This window comes from Syngnathus leptorhynchus, chromosome 13 (assembly GCF_054491065.1).
Source record: "Syngnathus leptorhynchus isolate UIUO chromosome 13, UIUO_Slep, whole genome shotgun sequence".
Taxonomy (NCBI): domain Eukaryota; kingdom Metazoa; phylum Chordata; class Actinopteri; order Syngnathiformes; family Syngnathidae; genus Syngnathus; species Syngnathus leptorhynchus.
In genome coordinates this window covers 2,831,462-2,854,901 of record NC_141207.1, presented here as the reverse complement: position 1 = coordinate 2,854,901, position 23,440 = coordinate 2,831,462, and the positions used below count along the sequence as shown (strand labels likewise).

At 40.5% G+C, this 23,440-nt stretch overlaps 1 long non-coding RNA gene across 3 annotated transcripts; it reads right to left on the bottom strand.

Annotated features, from left to right (window-relative positions):
* Window positions 1–394: 394 nt before the first annotated feature.
* LOC147046927 (uncharacterized) lies at window positions 395–22,338 on the bottom strand. Of its 3 annotated transcripts, XR_015068018.1 has the most exons (6): window positions 22,090–22,338; window positions 10,692–10,820; window positions 4,640–4,724; window positions 3,508–3,582; window positions 3,099–3,131; window positions 395–1,843 (listed from the first exon to the last, which is right to left on the bottom strand). It is a non-coding gene; the product is annotated as an uncharacterized LOC147046927 (long non-coding RNA). The 3 variants fall into 3 exon arrangements; XR_015068020.1 differs by having other exon boundaries at window positions 395–3,131; window positions 3,531–3,582; XR_015068019.1 differs by lacking the exon at window positions 3,508–3,582 and having other exon boundaries at window positions 395–3,131.
* Window positions 22,339–23,440: the final 1,102 nt, after the last annotated feature.

Below are 23,440 nucleotides of genomic sequence, written 5' to 3'. Positions count from 1 at the left end.
TATCGTGACATTATTCGTTGTGAAGTCAGCTGAAATCTGGGACACAGTTGCATTCATCGTTCAGTGAGCTCTTCTATACAGTTAAACCCACCGACAGCAATGAATGTTGATTGTGACCTTTGTGGTTGGTTTTTTTGTAAACAACAAAAAATTTGTCATCTTGCTTGTAGAAAAGGGTCGATGAGTCATTGTCAATGCCTGTGTGCAGAATCTGCACCGTTTATTTTTTTTTCCTGGGTAACTGCCGACCACAGGGTACAATCAACGGTCGATGGTTCTTCTATTAACCAAACTCACCGACAGCGTTGAATGTTCACTGGGGCAAGCACAAACCTGACGGTGACCAGGGAGATCAAGAAACATGGCATCACTGTTTCTCACAGGTTTCCTTAAAAAGCATCTTATTGGACTATGCTACAATCTTCAAAAGCGTGAATACCATTCTAATTCGAAACACATATCACATCAATAAGATTAATTGACGTCTAAATGTATTTTTCTATACATGTGCATATATCCTAACATATCCACCACCAAAAAATAATCACTGTGGATTTTGTTTTCAAAGGAAACTGTTATGTTGATATGAATAGAAAAAAAAAAAGTATTTTAGAGCCTCTGCGTACTCCACAATCAAGGGCCTTGCATAAAGAACTGGCTTTGCCTCACTCATTGTTCAAAGTCAGCAATGTTAATGCTGGCCTGTCATAAACTGTCACCAAGTGTTGTATGCACTTACTAACGCTAACACGTTCTCATTATGACACTAAGGATAGAGTCTGTGTTTAGCGAAGGGCTTCATTTCCTTTAAAACGGCAGTGGAGAGAGGAAGATGTCATTTTGAAACAATTGAGTCATGGCAGTTTTTAGGTGTGGTGTGGTCTATACCGAGGGCACTCTCATGTCATCTCTTGCAATGAGCAAAATGAAACTGTTGACTCTCACAAATTAAAAAATCATGCAAACCTTCCTTTTCAGCGCTTAAAGCTGCCCAGGGCCGTGCGTGAAACATTTGACTGAACATTGAAATGTTGTTGCTCTTCCAGCTGCTCATTAAAAATCATGCAACTGTCCATCAGAGGCCATCAATCAAGATGAGGCCAGCAGATAAATCTGAAATTCGGGAAGCTATTAAAAAATAGATGATCGCTGAGTTGATGAGATAATGTGAAACAAAATACCATGCTGACACCACATTTTCAACCTTAAAGTACTTTAGATATGAATTTTATTCATGGCTGTTGTTATTGAGTGCTGCCTAATTTCCCTACATTTTCCTCTTCTGGCTCCATGCACGCAAAATCCCAATTAAAACTAATGTTTGCTTTTCACTGCAAACTCTGCTTCAGTGCTCACTGGCAGACGAGGATTTGAATGACAGTGTTGGAATTGACAGAAGTGGATGAGAAGGATGTTGCTTTATAAGGTCTTCTCTGCCCGCAGGATGAGGGTGACAGGAAGAAAGATCTAGGCCATGAGAGAGGCACAGAAAGATGGAGAGAGGGAAGGGCCCTGAGCTGACATTGTTACCCTAATGTGAATGACAAGGTCTACGCACACATCAGCCCTCAAACCAGCCTGGATGTGCGGGAGATGGATGATGGCGGATGAAGGCAAAGTCAGAGTGGGAGTGAGAAAGGAATAAGAAGAGACAGGGGCAAGTGAGGGTGGGGTTTCAGGGTGTCCAGCCTTCAAAGACGTTGGCCTTAATGGCATGGACAGCTCTGACATTTAGCTACTGAGTCATCTTTAGATAAGCGTAGGTGGTGGTTGCTTCAGGCAAATGTAAATCTTCAGGAGGATCTTAATGACAATGTTAGTTTGAAGAGGAGAGTCCGTAAATCTGCATAGGAGACGGGAATTGTTAGCACGACTTATTTACCGTATTTTCCGGACTATAAGGCGCACCTAAAAACCTAAAATGTTCTCAAAAGCTGTCAGTACGCCTTATAGTTCGGTGCGCTTTATATATGGACCAAATTCCTAAATTTAAACTGCCCCGAAGCATTGTATCATGAAATCAATCATAAGTGGCCCACTGAAGACTATGGATCAATATTTTGTGATTATAAAGTAATTTGTTACATCTGAAGTTGAAATAAAAGAGATAAAATGGAGAATGATTTGATTTGGATTAAAAATCTGACATGATGCATTAATGGTGCACCTTATAGTCCGGCGCGCCTTATATAAGGACAAAGTTTTAAAATGGGACATTCATTGAAGCTGTAGTCCGGTGCGCCTTATAGTCCGGAAAATACGGTAGTTCAACCTAAAGAGTTTCCTAGCATTTGCTTTTGCTTGGAGACTATGGTTAAATTCTCATAACAGATCATTTCCCCGCAGAGTTCCCACCACAGCAAACTAGCAAAGCAAGTCTAGCAAATTGATACCGTCAAAGTTTCCCCAATTGATACCGGTTACCTCGTTGGAACATCCTCGTAATTCCAGACAGACAAATTCATGCAGGGATGATCAAATTACTCCAAAGTAACAAAAGGGAGTGCCTGTAGTCAGTATTAGAATATCATGTGAATATGCGCTCAAATATAATTTCAATACAGAGGCTTTATATATTAGAGTTCATAATGTGGGTGATATTCTTTGTTCTACCTTTGTAATGACCACAAACAGCAGGTCATGTGGAGTTGCCATGGCAGCAAGTCTACACCCAGTGGTTTTAAAGCTTGATTGTAAGGTAGAATGATAGTGTTACTTTGTTTCCCATTAATTAAAACAATGGTTTTGTTGATCATTCTGTTTTTATCTTTCCATCGTTGTAGATTTGCTGTTCTAAATTGCATTTCTGATGACTGCTATAAATTTGAAGACCAGATTCAGCCAGTCACGTAGATGTTTGAGAAGAAAGCCCAGCTACATTTATGTGTCTCACAAGTGGGAGGACATTCCTGGTGAGGGTGCTGCTGACTGCCTGCAGGTATAGACTGGCTTCCTCTGTCTGTCTGCTGATATCAAACCGACCTGTTTAGTTGCCTGACTTAATGCTCATCTGCTCACGTGCCTGTGGCCTTGTGTGTGTGTGTGTGTGTGTGTGTGTGTGTGTGTGTGTGTGTGTGTGTGTGCTTCCTCAGTCTCACCACAGCTGGAATGTTGCCTTGTCTATTGGTGCCCTGCAATTACAGACATACAGACACGTACAGGAAATTACAGATGAATCCCTGCTGTGAGTACAAAAGCCTCAAATGGACACATCATTGTCTGCACAGGATGAGACACTAATTGGTCACTTGATTTAGTGACACCTGCACAATGTTAAGAAAGTCAAAATACACCAAAAAATAGTTATATTGGGGTACCTCAAGTTACAAACTTAATTCGTACTGTTACTCCAATTGTAACATGAAATGTGACTGAAATATTTGGAGCGTAGTCTCTTATTTAATTTAAGCCAAAGACAATAAATTGTGTTTCTTGTTATTTACCACACAGCATTTAATATAATGTCATTTTCTTTTCCTCAAATGGAAATATTTGTTTTGTTTTCACCATTACTGGGAGTAGTAGCCTACATTGGAAAGCATGCGGACCAGCAGTGCATAATGTCATGAGAGAGGCGTGAACCTGGGAGGAAGAGGGAGAAGTGAATAATAGCCACTAGACTGCAGGAAGAGTAAGAGTACCTTGCTCTCACGTCATCCCTCCCTTCCTCTGACATACACACAGCTAAAAAGCAAGAGAGACTCCTCAGGGCACCAAATAATAATGTTCCTTGTCATTATCGTCACCCAGCCGAAGCACCCTCCAGTCTCCCTCACAATTCAAGCTGTGTCATTTACATTGGGTGTTAAAATGGGTGCATCAATAGATTCATCCAAAAGCAGAGCAAGTCCTTGCCTCTCTGATTTTCGAGTACTTTAATAACCGTCAATCAAACCCTTGAGTTGTGCCTTGTCAGGACTGGGAAGCAAAGGAGCAACACTTAGGCAAAACCCAACTGATGAAAAAGTACTATCACGGTAGCCAATGCTTGCCTTGAAAAAAAGTAGTTTGAATGCAATTGAAAACAATCCTGCATTTTTTTGACAGGATTTCATGGATAACCTCACATTAATTCATTTTGTCAGTGGATATACAAATCGGGGTGGGGGGGTGTACTCGGACATTGTAATTTGGGGCTTGTGCTTTTGGAAGGAGGCTGCAGGATGCTGAGGTTTGGGAGGGGCACCGGTTGGGGAGCCTGAGGGGGGTTTGTGGGACATGTGGTGCAGCTGTTAAACTTGAGGAGATTGGTTGGGGCTGCTGAAAATAGACGAGGTGAAGCACGCACACTTAAGGGGCCACACTTTAGCACGGATATTTACTGATGCAAAATGATTGTGAATTCTGCTCTGTCTGGATCATTTTTCATTGAAACTAGAAATGCAGGATCCGCTCGACTTTCGGTTAAATTACATCACATTTGTTTAATTAGTAGACAGAAATTAAAAAAAAAAAAATTAAGGTAAAGTAAAGGTAATTGTGCTATAATAATATGGGAGGAATAATGCAGAAGGTATATCACATTTGCAGCATTGTTATCTTTTTACTCTATGGTCTCATATCGTAAAAGACAATGGTGTGTGTGTGTGTGTGTGTGTGTGTGTGTGTGTGTGTGTGCGCGCAGCATGCGACAACATACTGGTGGGGGTGGTATGCTGGCGTTAGACCGCCGACAGACCCAAGGTGCCTTCGTATGTATGTGCATGCCTCCATTATGTCTGGACCTGGACAGAAAACAAAGAAAACCAAAAGTGATCATTTTAAAGTTGAACAGATAAAAGCAGTAATGAAGCACACATGACAAATTTAAGATTTTTCTTTCATATCATTTCATCACACATTTGTAGTGGTACTGTGTATTTAGAATGATTGGCTAATGAGTCACAAAATGAGATCAAATAACTTCATAAATTCCCTTTATCTACCCTTTATAAAGTCACACAGTTTTTTTTTTATAAGTACAACAAGCCCACTTGCAACCTATAAACATTGTGGGTGGTCTTGAGAAACAAAGATGAATAGCCTACTTGGGTGTACATTTGCACGTGACTCGTCTTTTTTTTTTTTGTTGCACTCCTTCAAGTAGTACATCAGTTAATTTTCAGTGAGCTCAGCATGTTGGCCCAAATATCAAAAATTATGTTTTTGGCTGTTTTATTTTACAGCTTCATCACAGCCTGTCAGTGAGTGTCTACAAAAAGTGGAATGTTCAGAAGTTGTCTTGAAATGTTTGCAAACAAAACACTTGAGAGAGAATTTGAAACCCATAATGAAAGGGGTGTCTGCTGAGAAAGATCCAAACTTGCCTTCAATTGTAAGTAAAGCCTGGGCTCATTTGTGGCCTCTTCCACTTGAATATAATATTTAGAAATATATTTTAAGCCACTTTGAACACAATACTTTAGGGAGTTTTCCCCATCCCTATTCTTTGCCGTAAGAATCGTTTGTTTTTTGGCAAACATTCGACAGAATTTCATGTGGTGAATGCAAGGGCTTCTTTTTAAACACATCCCAAATTGTACAAATGCTGTGTTTAAGCACTTTTGGTTTGCCTACACAACTGGCCCGTGATCTTAAAGTACAAATTTGCATGCAGATGCTAAGGCCAATTTCAAGGCTCTCTTTTTAGCCTTATTGCAACTCTCTTTTCTTTACAGACAAGACTAAGTCTTTTGTTATTTAAAACAGTCTACACAATGCACTGTTGAAACCTGTGCTGCACACAAACCCTGCTGTAATAAATTAACTTGATAATTCAAAGAAATAATCTGTAAACGCAGTTGCTAAAGAAAACAGAAATCTCTCTCAAATCTGGTTGAAAGGTGGCTTGCAACAAAGGAACATGTCAGTAAAATATATTTCTTCAGAATTCCTCCCAGACGGATCACGGAGAAGGAACAATGGCTGACCTTGGTTTGGAAGAAAAATTACCTCAATTGTTCAAATTTGGCTTTGATGTTCAAATAAAGTGAGACAGGTCAGCACAGGAAGACTGGCACAGGAGAAATGACATCTTTTGTGTTCTAACGGCTGATCTCATTTCTAGTTCTTAAAACTGCAGTAAGAAAGAATTTTGTTCTTTAAGCTCCCCATAAGGTTAATTTCTCTTTTGATGACTAAAAATCGACAAAAGTAAATGTATATTTGAAGAGTGTTAGTAAGTCTTTAGTTACTTCTAGCCTACCGAAGCCAATATTGGAGAATCGCCATCCTTTTGGTGGTCACTTTGTTTAAGGGTATGCTATTTTGCCAGTGCTCAAGTTGCACAACAAATTCCCTGGATGCTAAAAGATTATTTTGGGCTATCCCAAAAGCAATGTTTCTCTCCCATGACAGCAGGGTCAGGCCGGCAATAACCCTGCTTGAAATCATCAATAAAGGTTTTAATCACAGGGCTTACAAGTTATCAAGTGTGAGAATGAGCTAAAGAAAACAAACATGATGACAATCATTCTTGATGGATTGATGTAACCACTTTGGGGGTTTGGGATATAATTTAACAGTTGACACGCGATTCAGACGCATGGGTAGAAATAGTAATGAGTTCTTATCTCAACCAAGTCAAAACCAAATAAAGGTTCTATTTTTTTTTTTTTTTTCGTTTTTATTCTAAACCCATTTAGGGCAGAGCTTCAGAGCTTGTTTACATTACTTACCCCATTAAGTTAAATTAGCACACAGACTTTTTGTAGTTTATCTGCAAACTCTATCTGTGTTTTAAACCATATTGTGGTAGAGGCCTGTAGCGCAAGACCACCCAAAACTACTAACTTGCCAAATTTACAAAATCATTACAAGGCTTACATTAATTATATCCATCCTCTGGGTGTGTCTGTTTGCTTAAAATATTTGAGCCAGCATCAAGGACTTTTGAAGAAAATTTTGGGGGTAGACATGTTCAAATACTACAAGGACAGTTTTACAAAGGTTGCAAATACAAATGAAATGCACTGTAAATGAAAAGTCCAGCACTTTGCCGTAGACAACAATGAAAATGTAGGAGGCCAATTGCACACAATCTTTTTTGAATCCTAATGAAGTTTGGGCAAAAGTGATCCTGCCGTATTTTTATCACATAGTGATAGCCTTAAGACTGTTTTCAGTTGGTACCATATTTTTAAAGCAACCTCTTGTAAATGGCCACTTCCTTGCCATTTTATGGCAGAAAATATCGTCTCAAGTCAATTTAAGCCTGTTATGGCATTTGTGTACACTATACACTCCAGATCTCGAAGCAACGCCCTAAGTTACATAAAGCTGGAAGGCAACATCCTGGCGTGGCACTTTGCCATCATTAATAAATTCTGTACGTAAACATTAAGGCAGAACTATGGTGGGCTCATGTTTACAATAATGCCACTCAAGCTCAGTCTAAATGAGGCAATAAAGACGCTTTGATCTTGTGCCCACTCGTCCCTGGGATTGTTCTTTTATTTCTTTTTTTTTTTTTTTGTAAGTGAAAAGCATTTGGAGTCCACCTACAAATGAGGACACCCAGAAGCAACTGATAATCAGTAGAGCAACACAGACTCACAGCATCTAACTTAAAATGGAAAAGACTCCCAACAATAAATGTCCATTATCCCTGTCCACTCATTTCCTCATAATGTTTCCAATGTGCTATCGGCCACAGATCAATGACTTAATCGTGCTCCTGTTGTATTTTGGCCGTGATACTATTGAAAGCTATTTGCAGCAAATAGGCAGGCTAATGACCCTGAGCTGATGCTCTATGTTTGGCAGAGAGCTCCGATCAAACGATGGTAAGTAAACTCATACGTTCTCTAGGGGCCATGCTTATGGGAAGGAATGAGAACACGAGGTTCATCATCTACTTAACAACTTGGAAATTTGACCTGCTAGTACAATGATTATTGCAGGACAGCTCTAATTAAATAAATTAACGACTCTAGTCGCAACCAAACGGTGACACTCTGTCGTAGCTTAGGTTGACAATAATATACGGGTATTTTACTTTTTATTATTTCCCTTGGAATTCTTTTTTTCTTGCTTGAATATCGACATCATGTTGCTGTGTGTGGACGCTGATGTGAAGTGGCTTGAGAGGTCGTCTCATCTGCCGCTTCGATTCCGATCGAGTCTAACTACCTCTGACTACTTTGGCACGCTTGCAAATATTTAAGCCTGTGAATGTAAAAAAATGGGAAGGGGGGGGGGAGTGTCTTCAAGAATACGGACCCAAGAGCACTGTGCATTTGTGTGTGCATAAGCGTTTTAGTGTGTGTTGGTAATCCCAGCACCGGCAGACTAATGATAGGTCTTATCGACACCCAGCAGTCAATGTGAGCCTTTGTCTCCTCTCAGGAGGCTTGACGGAAAGCCTGGGGGGGCGGGGGGTCCTGCCTCTGAGTCTTTTCATTCTTTCAGCCAGTGATAAAAATGAATACTAAAATGGCCACTGTTTTAATGCTTCATCAGCACAAAGCATCCCAGTTTCTTCTTGGAAAAAAAATGGCAGACAGGGTAGTTCATAGAATAATAATCAAAAGATTTGCTCAAAGTGTCAAGGTTTGGATGTTCAGGCAGAAGTGTATATTTACACACACCCACACACAAGGCTTGGGGAAAAAAGCAATTTTGGTAATCAACGACTTCATTTGAGGAACAATTTGCTCGTTATTTTTAGAAGCTTTTTTTTCTGCACATTAATCCCAGGGACAAGGGTTTTATTCGACAATTAAAATACAACATTATAGCAGCCAGGTTGAATGTAGAGCAGCAGCTTTTGCATATTTTACATGCAGGTATCCTACGTTTACCTTGGGGCACCAAATAACTTGATACGGTTATTTTACGGTTATTTATGGTTGTAACCTTGCACTGAGCAATAAATAAATCTCAACAGATTAAATTCCTTTTAAACATCTAATATAATATAATATAATATAATATTGATGAACAATAAATCTCAACAGATTAAATTCCTTTTAAACATATAATATAATATAATATAATATAATATAATATAATATAATATAATATGGTGAAGTTATTTCCTTTCATGTTTGTTTGTGTGTTTGTTTTATTTAGGATCCCCATTAGCTCTGGCAATGCCAGCGCTCCTCTTCCTGTACATCCAGCTAGTGTTTAATGCTTTGTAGTGAAGTGGTGAATCAAATACTAATATCCACCCACCCCTTGAAGCGTTTTGAAGCTACTGTTACTTTTTTGGTGGTGCATGCAGATATAACACCACTGTTAAGACTTGTCCATCAGATTTATCATTTATTGCTGATTTGAGAGTCATGTTTGTGCCCCTTGCCGATATAAAGCACCGCCCATCTTCCGCTCACCCCTTTGGCGCGAGCGTGAAACGGACAATGACTCGCTGTGTCTCGTTGCACTGCACTGAATCAATCGGACTTGACTGAGTGACTCACTTGGTTGTCACTTCCCGTAAGCGTCTTTTTGAAATATGACACCATGTGACAAAGTGTGGCACTGAGCTCTCATGCCTGTGCATGCAAAAAGAAAACCACCCTACTTCTTTTCGTCCAGCAGGTTTAGAGAGAGTTGGACACCCCTCAAAGAGCAAAAAGAAAAGACACTCGAGAGGAAATGAGTCGAGGGTGGGTGGTTTGAATGCTCTACATTTTTCCTTTTTTCTTCTTCCCTCCCTGGCTTCACGTGCCTCATTTCAGCCGCTCCTAGAACAATAAGGAGGGTATGTAATTGTAAATGTCACTACATTTGTTCTAGTTTGTTGATATGCGGTGCATCCATCAATTTGGATGAAAGAAAGAGGTGGCACAATCCAAATTCTTGATGAGGTATGAGGATATGTGTAAAAAAAAAAAAAAAAAGGTCAGAGTCATGGGATCTCTGACCTCTTGTTTCCTGTTTTTGAAAAGGCTGTCTTTGGTGGCCACAGGAGATGGAAAAAAAAAACCTGGACCAATGCGAAGGCAACTGTCCAGGCGACAGGAACAAAAACGATGAAAACAGAAAGATGGCACGCATGTGTGTGGGCAACCAAACTGAGGGAGACCATGAAGCTGTGACTGCTGAAGAAAGAAGGAACAGAAGGGAGGTGTAACAAGGGAAAAAAAGAGCAGCAAAAGACTGAAAATAACCATTGAGCAGTATTGCTTTCATACGAAAAGCATTATGATGAAATGAGAATATTTTATACGGTAGAAACAACTGAAACGGTCGTTTTGATGATGTATGCTAGTTTTTAACAGTATGTGGTCTTATCATTCTTGGCGAAATGTGATTGTACCAGAACTTGGATACCAAAATATTCGAGGTGCATATGCCTATAATATATTACAAAATTGAATGTTATCTGTGAGTGCAGTGTTTATTTCAGTGCCCAAAACTATAAAAGCTTGGATGGTGAGGCAATCATCAAAGTTGGTAACCAGAAAAATGCGTTGTCATGACAAAAGGTTAAAACGGCACAATGTTTGTGGAAAATAAGATAAGAAAATGCCAGAGTTGACGGAAAAGATGTAGCAGGTGAATCAGGCAGGAGTTCAAGTCTTCACCTGCTTGCTTCAGCTGTTACTCAACACCAGGTACATATAAATAAATATACACAAGACAAACAGACAAACGCAAAGAGCAGAGATCCCAGTTCTGGGACCGAGGCAAATCGTAGGAAAGGGCTCTAGAAGACACACCAACCTGAACAATGTGTAAGCCTAGGGCAAAGTGAGTTCTCTTACCTCTCTTTCATCATGGTTGTCTTTTTCTTGTCATGTTCGTCTCTGGGGGCGTCCCTACTTCCCCCCATCGTGTTGGAGGCATTTGGAACTTTTTTTTCTTCTTCCTCTTTTGGCAGCCCTGTACATGACCTGAACCAAAAAAAGAGCAAAGAAGCAAAACAAGGGATGAAGTCAGCTCATAATAACTTTATCACTAACTGTAGAGAAAAATGAAATATACTTCCATTTAATCAGTCACTTGAAGTCTGACTGAAAAATGTATGAACAAGATAAGCGCAGATGGTGGTAGTTCATGACCTACGGCAGAATGTGCCTACATAAAATCTAGAGTATATTTACTTTTATGTTTTGTATTATATCCCTGTTTTTAGTCCCCTTTTTTTTTTTAAAGGTAGATGATAAAGATGTAAAATCCTGTAGTCTGTTTGAGGAGAGGGATAAAGTTTGCTCAGTGTAACAACCAATGAGGTTCAACTTAAGGTCAGCTACGACACATTAGGAAAATAGCAGTCTCGACACAATATACAGTATAGTGAGTACTTTTATTTGAAATACATCTGCCCCATTCACAATTTGTAAACCTGTGTTGACTTGCTACTCTCTGCACAGTGCTGCATACTTCATCTTCTTGCTATCATCATTAACAATTGTCCCACTGGGACGAATGTTTATCGTCGTGCCACACGCTCGTAAACTGACAGGGCTTGTGTGTGCGTACGAGGATGCATAAACAGTATGTGTTCAGGCTGTATACAAGACCTCTGAATGAATTTGCTTACAGCTGTGACAGCTGCCACCACGAGCACACGCACGTTCACAAGCGTGTCTTCTCATTTGTTTCATACAGCTGTACAGATAACACATAAAAGGTTACGCAAATTGTGTATAATGGCTAGTAGACAATGTAGCGTTCCCATTCATTCACACACTATCGGCAGCTTTGCCAATCTGAGTTGGGGGGGAAAAAAAAAAAAACGGAAGAAAATAAACAAGTGACTTGCACTGTTGGTCCTTTTTATTCCTGTGAACAAAACAGACAGCCTCGCTCGTCTCCTCATTCATTTTAAAGATAAAACCTCCTCAGTCACACTCGTTTTCCAGCTCCAACCGCCCCCCCCCCCATAACCCGCACCGCACCAGCCGGTTGGAGACCCGCCCAAAAAGCCACAGCCAGGCAGAAACACTGATCCTTTGTTCGAAACCCCCAAACCTCCCTTGTCCACCCACAACACCCCCCTACTCCACTTCTTTTCTGCAAACCCTTTACCATGCTATGGATGATGCCGTTCAGCAGTGACAAAGACATGTCTCAATACGAACACTATTATGAAGTGAGAGATGGAGTGCTGGTATGGAAGCTGGAGTTAGTTGGGCAGAAACAAACAAAAAAAAAATGCAGATGTCCTATATACAGTATATATAGATAGATAACCAAGTCATGAGAATACAACAGGTTCTTTATGTGCACTTGGGCAGATGGTATGGTAACTGACATCATGAACCCTAATTAATCAACACACATATTTATCAAACGTCTAGCTTTTTTTTCACTCGTTGGTGTCTGTGCACCCTCTCGAAATCTACACGTATGTGTCGTAGCCGCCTGCAGTAACAGACGCAGACGGAACACGACAGACAACGTGTGTGTGAAGCGCTTGTGTGTTTGTGCAAGTCCCAGTGATGCAGCTCAGCCTTGATCTAGACTCCCGCCTCCCTTGGACTCCCCCCGCTGTGCATTCTTCATTAATCAATAGGACAGATGAAGACAGACTTCTGCTGGGATGCGAGGAAAAACAATAGATGGCGTGTGTGAGTGTGAATGTAAAGGAGGCTGAATCGTCCTCAGGGAGAACCTGGCAGACATGATGCAAGGCTTCAAGGCTTCCTGCCCACACAAAGATCATTCACACTGGATTTGCTTTCTTGTACCAGTCGAAAAAAACAGACTGAATTTGAGAGATGATTTGCATACATTATATGTCTCTAAGCATGTGTGTAAGAACCCAAACCTACTGAAACGGCTTCACTCCAAAAGATGAGGAGGAAAAAAAAAAATGCTTTGATCAGGTGTGAATTTCACCCGTCCAACTGTGCAAGCACATAAAACAGTAATGGCTTGTTCCGACTGAAGTCAGTCTACGCTCTTAAATAATATTAATATAATAATTGAATGTAAAAAAAAAATGGAAATTGTGATTCATCTTAATTTACTGTTGAATTATTTGTGGGTATCTATCTAGTTATGCTTCTAACTAACGTTGACATTTGCTTTATATTTGCCAGTGGAAGACTATTGATTGGACAATTACTTTTGATGTAACCTTTGATTTTAATCACATGGTCCAGTGTATTTAAAGTTTGTGTTAATGACCTCAGTAAATCAATTTTAAGACTATATGTGAAATTTGCTGGACATGATTGTGTAGTTTCAACAGAGATACAGTTGAGTTCTCTTATAACTCATCTGTCTGCTATTTCCTGGTCTTTTGAAGCAATCGAACCCTATCACATCGTATACGACTACAGTATATGACTATATATTGGGTGTAGTTGTGTTTTGACTATTATAAATTGGACTGGGTTAGCTACCCCCATTGACTTAAATATGAGGGTAGCCTTATTCTGTTGACTGCTGTCAGCACTTATTTGTTAACAGCTATTTTCATTTTGAGGATGGATACACAAATGAATGATGACTAAATGATGGATAATTCATGTCATTTTCATCACATATTTAATCATCTGTGCTTTCACAGAGAATGTTTGTTCTTTTGGGAAGTTTGGGCAGACAGAAATGATGATATTTTGCTGCCATCAGACTCGTATTGACGTGGTACAACCAATCTGTTTACACCGAAGTACTTTGGCAGATATCCAATACACATCAAATTTTTATCTACAATTGGAGGAGGCATAAAATCATCCAGACCATTATAAAAAAAAAAACATAGAAGAATCAATTTTAAGTATTTGTGTTCTCTTTACACTCCTATGACTGTACTATCATTGAGCAAAAATATCTGAATTGTGCCATTCTCATGTTATCTCCGAGACCAATTTAAGAACAATAAAACTGTGAATATTGAGGTTAATAGCACTAACCCAGTCTCTTGTAAATATGTATTACCACTACCAGTTCCCTATCATTAAACCAATTTGATGAAAATTACAACCCAGACACGAAATCCTGTGTTCGTTCTTCACCCGAGATGCCCTTAATGTTGCAGCTCATTGTGTACTGTGACATTGTACCCATGCCTGACACCCAGACAAAGGAACCAATGCGGGCCTCGAGGGGGCAGATGACAAACACTCCTAAACCATGGCCAGACATAATCCCCCCCCCCCTCCCATCAAAGCCTACAACAAACGCACAGTGGAGGGGGGCCTATTCAGAGCATATTAGGGAGGTGAAGGAGGCTAGGCACTGGGGGACCCTCCCCACATGGCTCTCCTAATCATCTGAGACAACTCCTCCAGTGGCAGACCGTTACTAAATTCCCGCCTCAAACCATTTGCCGCCGCAAGACCCCCCCCCCCCCCCCCCCCCCCCCCCCCCGTTTTGCTATATACCCCGCCCAACATATGACCCAGACATATCCAGTGCTTACAAGGGTGGGCGGCCATGAAGTGGAGAAGCTGATGAGCAGTCGCTTGGGAAATGTAGCATAATTGTCCGCCTTTTTTGGCTAAATTAAACAAACTCGACTGAATTCAAGTACCCATAAGTCTAATGACCCCCTTGTCATTTTAGCAAACGGGCACGTTCCATAGAGCGCACCATTGATGCAGAATGATGAGCGAGACCCTGTTGTCTCATTATATTGTCTTCAATTAGGTAGGAGATGATGAGAGACAATGAGAGAAGCACTGGTAATCATGAGGCTTCCCGATTCACGCTGGGAAACAGAACTTCATTACGCGCGATGGTCCCGCATCGACGATAAAACCCCAAATATGTATGGGTTTATTCATGGGAGTTTTTTTTAGCATAAAAGGCTCAGAAAGTGGAAAAACTGAAAATCTCACTGAGGGGTTCTGAAACAAAGGCTAACTAAAGATATTTGTCAGAGTAATTACGTGTGCTCTCTTCATTTTAAATGACCTGAATTCTTATCCTTTGGCTTTTTTTTTTTTAGGTATAATTTGTAGGTAAGGTTTAACAGACTAGTTTCGGCTTTGGCACACAAAAGTCAAACGAGGTATCACACACTGGGACAACTGAAGACAGGATTGTCATCTTTCCTATTGTGTTATGACGACAAAAATGAAGAGATCCTGAGCTGTAAATAATTTCTAATTTCATACTACAACTACAGCTCGCTTCAGTCTGTTAAGGTATGAAGTGGTGTTGCATTAAAAACATGCGCTGACAAACTCTACGAATAGAAATTTTACAAGAAGGACTCATGGTATTTTTAGAAACAGATACTTAGAGTGGAAGAAGAGACAAGTGCTTGAGTGAACTTCTAGGGAGAAATTTGCTGACATGAAGTGAAGCGATGATGTCTTTTCATCTTCACCGCCGCATAAATGTTGTACAAGCTTAGTTTGAGAGGAAAAAGCTCAGACGGTGCCGATGTCAGCTCAAGAAAAGTTGAGAGCGCAGAAGTGGGTTCATCTGAGAAATGACTTTGAACCGACATCTTGCTGGCTTTGCGGCAGACCTCCTCATTTAAGGACCATCTGACAGTTAGACTATCATAAAACTGAAAAATGATTGTCCAATTCCAGCCCTCCAAATTTTCACCTTTGATTACAGTACGAGCTAATCTGCGATGAGCACTCACACCAGCTCCAACGCTTTGTCAAAAACTCAGAGGAATTTATTGTTTATTATTAAAGTCAAGTAAATGGTTAGATATTCTTTAGATAGGCCAAAATGAAGGTGTTGAGAAAGAGCTCCATTTATTTCTTCCCATTGATCCAACTGGGATTATTATGATCCCAGTTCATCGCCCTCAGGTGTTTTTCTGATAAAATGCTGCTCACTTTTGCTTTTGTACATTTGTAAACCAGTGTGCCAATTAGGGATGGTCATCCAGTCAAGTTGCCTTGGGGCTCAATCACCGTTGCCATTAGGGCTTCGCGTTCTAATCTGATTCCACCAAGCAGGGTGCGATTATCCATGCCAACCTTTGATTTGTTTTCAATATGTCCTTGTTTTCACTCGGTTTCAGTCATCACAGGCGGTCCTCAGTGTGTTCTTACAGTAAAAGAGTGTATCAAGAATGTTCTTTTTGTAATACAATCAATTTGAGCACAACTGAGTTATGGGTTTATATCTATCCTATCTCCTTTTTATGTCCGTATGATCACGTCACATGTATTGATTGTGTCCTATTATATATGCTGACAACAGCAAACGTCAATTAGGCAGGCGGTTTTCAAATTTAGTTTTTTCTTGGGGGAAGAAGGCTGTAATGTGATCGGTGATTATTTCTTTCTTCATTATGGCTTTATGTGTATAGTATAATACTGATCCAGATTCGGATTATTGGGCATTTTCACTCAATGATGAGTAAATTACAATAGTGTGGAACTGCCATTGTGGAGTAAACATATGTGACTGGCAAATACATTTGAACGTACTTGCGAGTATTGTAATGTATTTGCAAATATTTTCCAACATACTTGTACAGTGGAGCCTCGGTTTTCGAACGTCCCGGTTCTCGAACAATTCGGTTGTATGATCGGACCAAATTAAGCTCCCTGCACTGAGGTCCACTTAAATTTTGGAAAGTCCATTTGGACTTTAGAAATATTTTCTAAATTTTAGCGACCGCTCTGTCACAATAATGCGACCAGCGCGGTGCAGTTGCGCGTTCGTCAGTTTGCTGCGATCAGACAAAATTAAGTTCCACGCGCACTGAAGTCCACTTAAATTTGAGAAAGTACATCAGGATTTTAAAAATATTTTCTAAATTTCAGCGACGGCTCTGTCACAATAATGCGACCAGCGCAGTGCAGTTGAGCGGTCGGTGACGCGCTACGGTGACGCGCTACAGTTGCGCGTTCGGCAGTGCGCTGCAGTTGCGCGATCGGACAAAATTAAACTTCCTGCGCACTGAGGTCTACTTAAATTCTGGAAAATAAATCAGGACTTTAAAAAATATTTTCTAAATTTAAGCGACGGCTCTGGCACAATAATGCTACCAGCGCGGTGCAGTTGAGCGGTCGGTGACGCGCTACGGTTGCGCGTTCGGCGGTGCGCTGCAGTTGCGCGATCAGACAGAAATGCGCAAATGAAAAATTGCTTAAAAAAGGCGTTGTTTTTTTTCTTGGAACGGATTAACGATTCACTTCTCGAACAGCCTTCTGGAACGGATTGTGTGGCTTCACTGTAGTTTAAAAGCTAAAAACTAAAATGTTTTCCCATACCACAGGGGATTGACTTGCACATGCGCAAGTGAAAAAAATGCTAAATTCTTGGGCATTTGGACAACAATGTACCAAAAAGATAATAAATTAAGTAAACATTGCTTACTCCTAATTTTTATATATTAGCTTTTTCATTTATTATTATGTCTGCAGTGCATTTTTTTCCAAAATGCCATGAGGTATGCGCATGTGCAAATCAACACCCCTTGGCATTATGAGAAAAAATACATATTAGAAATTATGCACTGCAGACATAATAACAAATGATAAATGTAAAAAAAATAGCTGATTTTGTATGTGCAAGTCATATCTCATGGCATTATGTGATTTTTTTTTTACCATTTAGCCTACGAGTACTTTCAAACGTGATCGCAAATTCATTTGAAACAATTTACTCCACATTAGCAGTTTCATGCATTCGTAGTGAACCGAGGGACATGAATGCCTTAACCACAGGCTAAATGTTAAATGTGTTCATCAGGCTGTATGGTGCTGCCATGTTCCTCCATGCATGGTGCAACAGTGTAGAGCAGCGAGCATCTGCCTTGTCTCTCTGCCCCAGATGGTCGCGGCAAGTATGAAGATTAGTTCATTAACCTCACTGTGCTTTAACCAGTGGGCCATGCAAAGGGCTTGCTCCTTCCACGTCTTCTTAAAATTTATTAACACTTATTAATAGCGGAAGGAAACTTTCACTAATGGCCCAAGGTGATTTGCGCTGCTGTTATCAAACACTGCAGTAATTATACGTGACATGCTTCTGATTAGAGCTCTTGTGATTATTGGACCATTTAAAGTCATAATTTTTTATTTTTTTGCTCAGTTTTGGAAAGGTGTGGAATGGAATCAATTTTCCAGAACAGAAAACATTATAGAAAAGGAAAAAAAGTATTATGGAAAACAAGGGGCAAATTAACAACAAAAAATAATAATAATTTTAAAAAAGTGAAAAGGATCTGTTTTTATCGTCTCGTGCTCACAGTGTGAGGAATTAACTTGTAATGTTTGTGTGTGGGTGCTGAAAGCATTGAGGGTTTGCACCTGGAGGAAGGAGGAGCTTGTGAGAGTCAAAGGTCATTTTGCGGGCTAAACAGGAATGAGGTGCTCCCCCTCGGTACAAGGAGCAAGCAACTCGTGGCGGGTTCACACAACGCGAGCCTTTCACACCCCTGCCTTGCATTTCCGCCTTTACCATTTTTATTTTCAGAAGGGTTGCAGTAATCCGTAGCCGACACAATTATCCCCCCCCCCTCCATTCCCGTTCCGTTTGTCCGTTTTCTCCCCTTGAATGGAGATTCAAAAACAATTAACCTCTTCACTGCTGGGGACTTTTCCCAGGAAAGGGCACGATGGTAATTGAATGACTCTGCACTGACCATGACTTCACCCCTTCACGCATAAATCTAGTTATTGAAAATCCTAATCTGTGTCTTTGTGATTGTCCAAAGTCATTAACATGGAGGTTGTACCATCACACTAGGAAGGCGCTATTTGACTGCAAGGAGGATTTAACCGGACTGTTTGCATCTGACCTACTTAAACTGAGTGTTTGCATAATTTGTGTGTTTCTGTGCAATTCTGTTACATTTTTTGTACCAAGTGAAGGACCTTTTTTCTCCTCCTCCATAGCTGGTTTGCATTGGACTATTTCACACCAAGTGTCTATAAGTTGTAAGAGCATCCCCCACATCCTTAGCCTTCAATAAAATGTTCTTTTTTTCCCCCCTTAGTTATGGAGGGGCCTCCTATTCATCTCCAGGTAGAAAGCCTCAAAGTGTAGGAGGGAAGAACAGCTTGTTGCACCCATTGAACTTTTTATTACTTCCCCCTTCAAAGGGTGGTGGCGGAAGAAGAGATATCCTCAATCTCCTTGACGCCATGACACACATCAGTTCTCAGCAAACACATATAAACAAGTGTCAGCATTGAGACTGGACCCCTGTGCATATTTTTCTACACTTGTCACATGAGACAAGATTACGCTGTTTTGGAAGCTGAGGCTAGAAATAATCCTCGAACAAACATGTTTACCAAAACTGTCAATGTTTGGCTTAACAGCGTCAATGTTTTTTTGACAGCTGAACGAGAGACCTAAATAACATGCTTTTCTTTCCCTGGGTTGTGGATCTTGTTATACATAGATCAAACTGCCAATGTAAAACTAGTTTTTTCGATGAAATATCCAGTCTCATTATCACACAAATGCGGCAGCACTTGGGTGATGTAATCCCGAACCAATACTTCAAGATGTCTGGCCTTTTCTAAAGGAAGATGTTCTTGAAGAAGAATAAGTCAAAACGAAAGTGGTCTCATGTATTTTTACCAATGACCTGCTGTAATTAGTCTTTCCTTCTGTCTGACTTCAGAAACAACTTTCAGCCCCCAGCTGAAAGCCCCCAAGCCCCACTGAGTAAAATGGAAGTGCGGCAGTCAGCAACTGAGTCTTATTATAAAATCATTAAAATATATATAGACAATTAATCCATTTATAAAAACCTCCTTTTCAACATCTCAAGTTTCATTTTGAGTACAGTATCTACAAACATAGAAGGCAATGGAATGCATCTTATATTTTAACCTATTTAGCAGAAAAAAAAAAAAACCTGCACAATAACTTCAGGTTTCAAGTCGAAACGTGTTTGATAAAACATGCATACACACACATGCACATCTTTGATGTTTCCTTGTGAATGTCTGCTGTAGCTGTGTGAGTCACCCATCCTCCAATCTCAAATTTATGTACAGTGGACCCCCGCATATTCACGGTTCGGCAGTCCACAATACCTATTCACATATTTATTTTATTAGTAACCTATCTTCCATTATACACAAACAATTAATTTGCGATTTGGTGTATTGTGGCAAAATAGTCAAAAAATTATGATTTTTTTTTATGTGGCAAAATATTGCCACGGTATAGTAGAGTATAGAGAGCAATTGGTTACTGTCAGCTGTAAACTAGCAAAAGAAAACATCAACCAAACTTCTGTGGTGGAAGGTGGAAGTCCACCTACACACACGCTCACTTGCTCCACTTCCAGCCCCCAATTTGCTCATCCAATCACAAATCGAACAGTGGCAGTGTTACATGACAAGTCGGAGAGAATAGATAAGATGGCGTCAACTGTGTTTGCAGTGGCTGCTTTTGCTCATGACATTATCGTCACGCTAGGAATCCGTCATAACATTAAACGGTTTTAATTTTACGCAACTTTGGCCTACGGAGACGCCGCACTTCCCAACAGCTTAGTAGTAGTTGCAGTATCGATGTAACACTTTGTTGTGAAATTTTTATTGTTTTACGCCACATTGCACTGCTACCGTAATTCATAATTTGAATTGTTGACATATACGTACAGGCGTTGAACATTGTCCATATACGAGCTTAGCTGTAAACTAAGTTTCCTGGACAGTATTTTTTTTATATTCGTGTTTGGAATGTTGTTAAAGGTTTTGGAATCATAGGTTGTGATTTGTTACATGATTTCAACTTAGTGTATAAACAATTTTCGGGGAGCATCAATTATTTACAAAAATTTGCTCTTTGGGCTCAGTCGCTGTTCCCAATGAAGAGCAGGAGTATAAACTGCATACCGCTGCCACTTGAGCAACAACTCTTAACAACATATGGGCCTGGAACTGTCGGCAGACATATGAATAATAGAACCACCCCTCCCAAAAAAAAAAAAAAAAAAAAAAAAAAAAAGAATCGCCTTTTTTTCTGGTGAACTGAAACATCTCTTGATCATTATGTCTCGCTTCCAGGTGTCTGCTGGTTGGAGCGACTGTCGGTGGTAGTTAGATTGAGGCTGGTGATGGCTGTAGAGGGTGGGGGGGTTGCACGCCAACAAAGCGGGAATAAAAGCGTCGCCTACATACCACCAACATCAAGGAAGGGAGGGGGCGAGAAGGGTGCGGGGAAAGAAAAAAAAAGTAGGTTCATAAAAATTTGATAAGAAGATCTTCAGCTAAGTGACATTCTGTGTTGCTTTCCTCTTTTTTCATACATCAGTTCCCCTTCTTTGTAGCTCTTCAGTGCCGCCTGGAGAATAGGGTAGACAGATTTTATAGGTCCTAATTAAAGCCATATGACGCCTTTTCGAACATCAAATGGCGCTGGTCCTGCATGCCATTCGCTGTTATTGTGCAGAACAAATGCACAATCACAAGGAACTCATTTTTAGTCTAGACTTTAAAATATACACCGCTTCTACATCCCCCCCACTGCACAGAGCTGTGACCCTACCAATTTCAAATCAATAAAGAGGTTCTGGGAGTGACATGACCTCTTAAGGGTGCGGTGGTTGAAAAATGGACTGAAGTATGTTCTTACTGAAAATGTATCTCACATTTTTTAGCTCCATTAGAAAAGTATGTTTGCATATATATATTTTTTTGAATTATTTATAGCGCTATTTACTGAAGTAGCCAAGTGCTTTGAACCTGACAAACGAGGCTCTGGACTGTCCACCCCTGAGGGTTGAAGTGAAGTGCAGCTCTGTCTATAGAGTCCTTAAAAGACTTCTTTTTTTTTTTCCTCTGGCCTGGCCACCCCAGCCCCCCTCCCTAATTGTCCTCATTGAGCCTTGTGGAGCGGGTGCACAGGCAGGCAGCCAGCCAGCCAGCCAGCCAGCCAGCCAGGCTTGGGTCATCGGGTTTACCGCGTGCTTTTATCTATATTTCATGCTATGGCGCTGTGCAGACAACTGACCCCCCCCCCCCCCCCCCCCCATCCACCCATGCATGTATCACAAAGGAGGGAAAAAACTCATGTGGGTGCACAAAGAGAAGTGACATGACAAGAACATGTGCAAATCACATAACACGTTGCAAATTTTGAACTGCATTTCGTTTATGTTTAATTTTTCTTTGTGCTCACGCGTCCGCGCAAAAAAAAGTACCACATTTGCAATAAAAAACGCTTGGGCAATCCTTGAAATTGCTGACATTGTTTTGTTACATTAATTTCTCCATAGCAGAAATCAGAAATGAAAGTATATCAATATGTTCTACTTACGATTCATTTCAGCAACTTATGGGCGTTTATGTCTCGCCCCCGTGCGTCTCCGGCCGTCTGCTTGCGGGAAAAAAGTCTTTCCTTCTTCGGCAGTGAGAATTATGTGCACATCTTCATAAGATGTTTTCTTTTTTTTCTTTTTTCTTTTTTTTCAAGCACAAATTGTCACTGCACATAATCGTAGATGCTTGTCGTCCGATTTGGCCGGTGTCAAGTCTGCAATGATGCCTGGGCTGGTCGCTATTGAGCGCTGAGAGGAGAAGCAACATATAGAAAAGCGTCATGTGAGCAGGAGGGGGCGTGCGCCATTGGACAGACGCGCACACTGCGCCCAAGCTGCGCCGTGTTCCATTGGACCAGGACGCTCGCCGAGGCGCCTCCTCACTTGGCTGTGCACCACAATAGGAGTGCGCCTCTTCCGTTCGTCGTTTTCGTCAGCGGCGGCGGGGAAAAAAAAAGGGGGGGGGGGGTGTTCTGTGGGTAGGACTGGTGCGCGCTCTCAAATTCAAAGAGTTAGAATGTTTTTGGAGGACGCATATTTTAACTGTTCTCGCCACCTCATCCCTAGCTGCCAATCTGATTTGGTTAGGTTGGACAATAGTGGTGATGAAAGGAATTCTTGCAACTTTTTATAAAGCACACAAAGCCTAAACCATTAATAAGGCAGTACGCAAGAATACATTTTTTTAAATTGTCTTCATGAACCAATTGTATAGCCATTTTGTATTTTTATTCATTTGATGTCATCATTTTTGTATTTTAAAAGAACCCTCAGGATACTTTTAACATTGGAGTTATTCTATATGAACTACTACAATAAGGACAATATTGTCAAATTGTATTTTTTTCATTTTTAACATAAGAGGCCAAGCAATCACAACAGTAGCTTTTGAGTTCAATGAAACAAAGTGACGCTATAAAATCACGCATAGGTTAGATAGACTTAAACCAAGCGTCCTAATTTATGTTTGATGCTAATGAGGTCTGAAGCCATTTATTATTTAAAAGGCACGGAGCTAATTGAAAGGCACAAGCAATCGCCAAGGAGATGCCTTGATGTTCTCCAGATAAACAAAGAGATCATTATTTTACATGCACTGTATAGTTTGTTCTCATCCTTCATGGTTTCTACTCAGTTGGACAACACAAAAGCCAATGATAGAACTTCTTCTCACGAGCTCCATCTGGTTCTCTACAATGTGGAGGCTGAGGAACTCAAGGTTCTGTATGAGTGGGAAATAGAGCGCAAGTAATCTGGAGTGCACATCTTGCCGCCCTCCCTTGCTCTGGCTGCGGCATTAAATCAATATTCCGCAAAGCTTTCTCTTGTTTTCACATTCACTTGACTGCT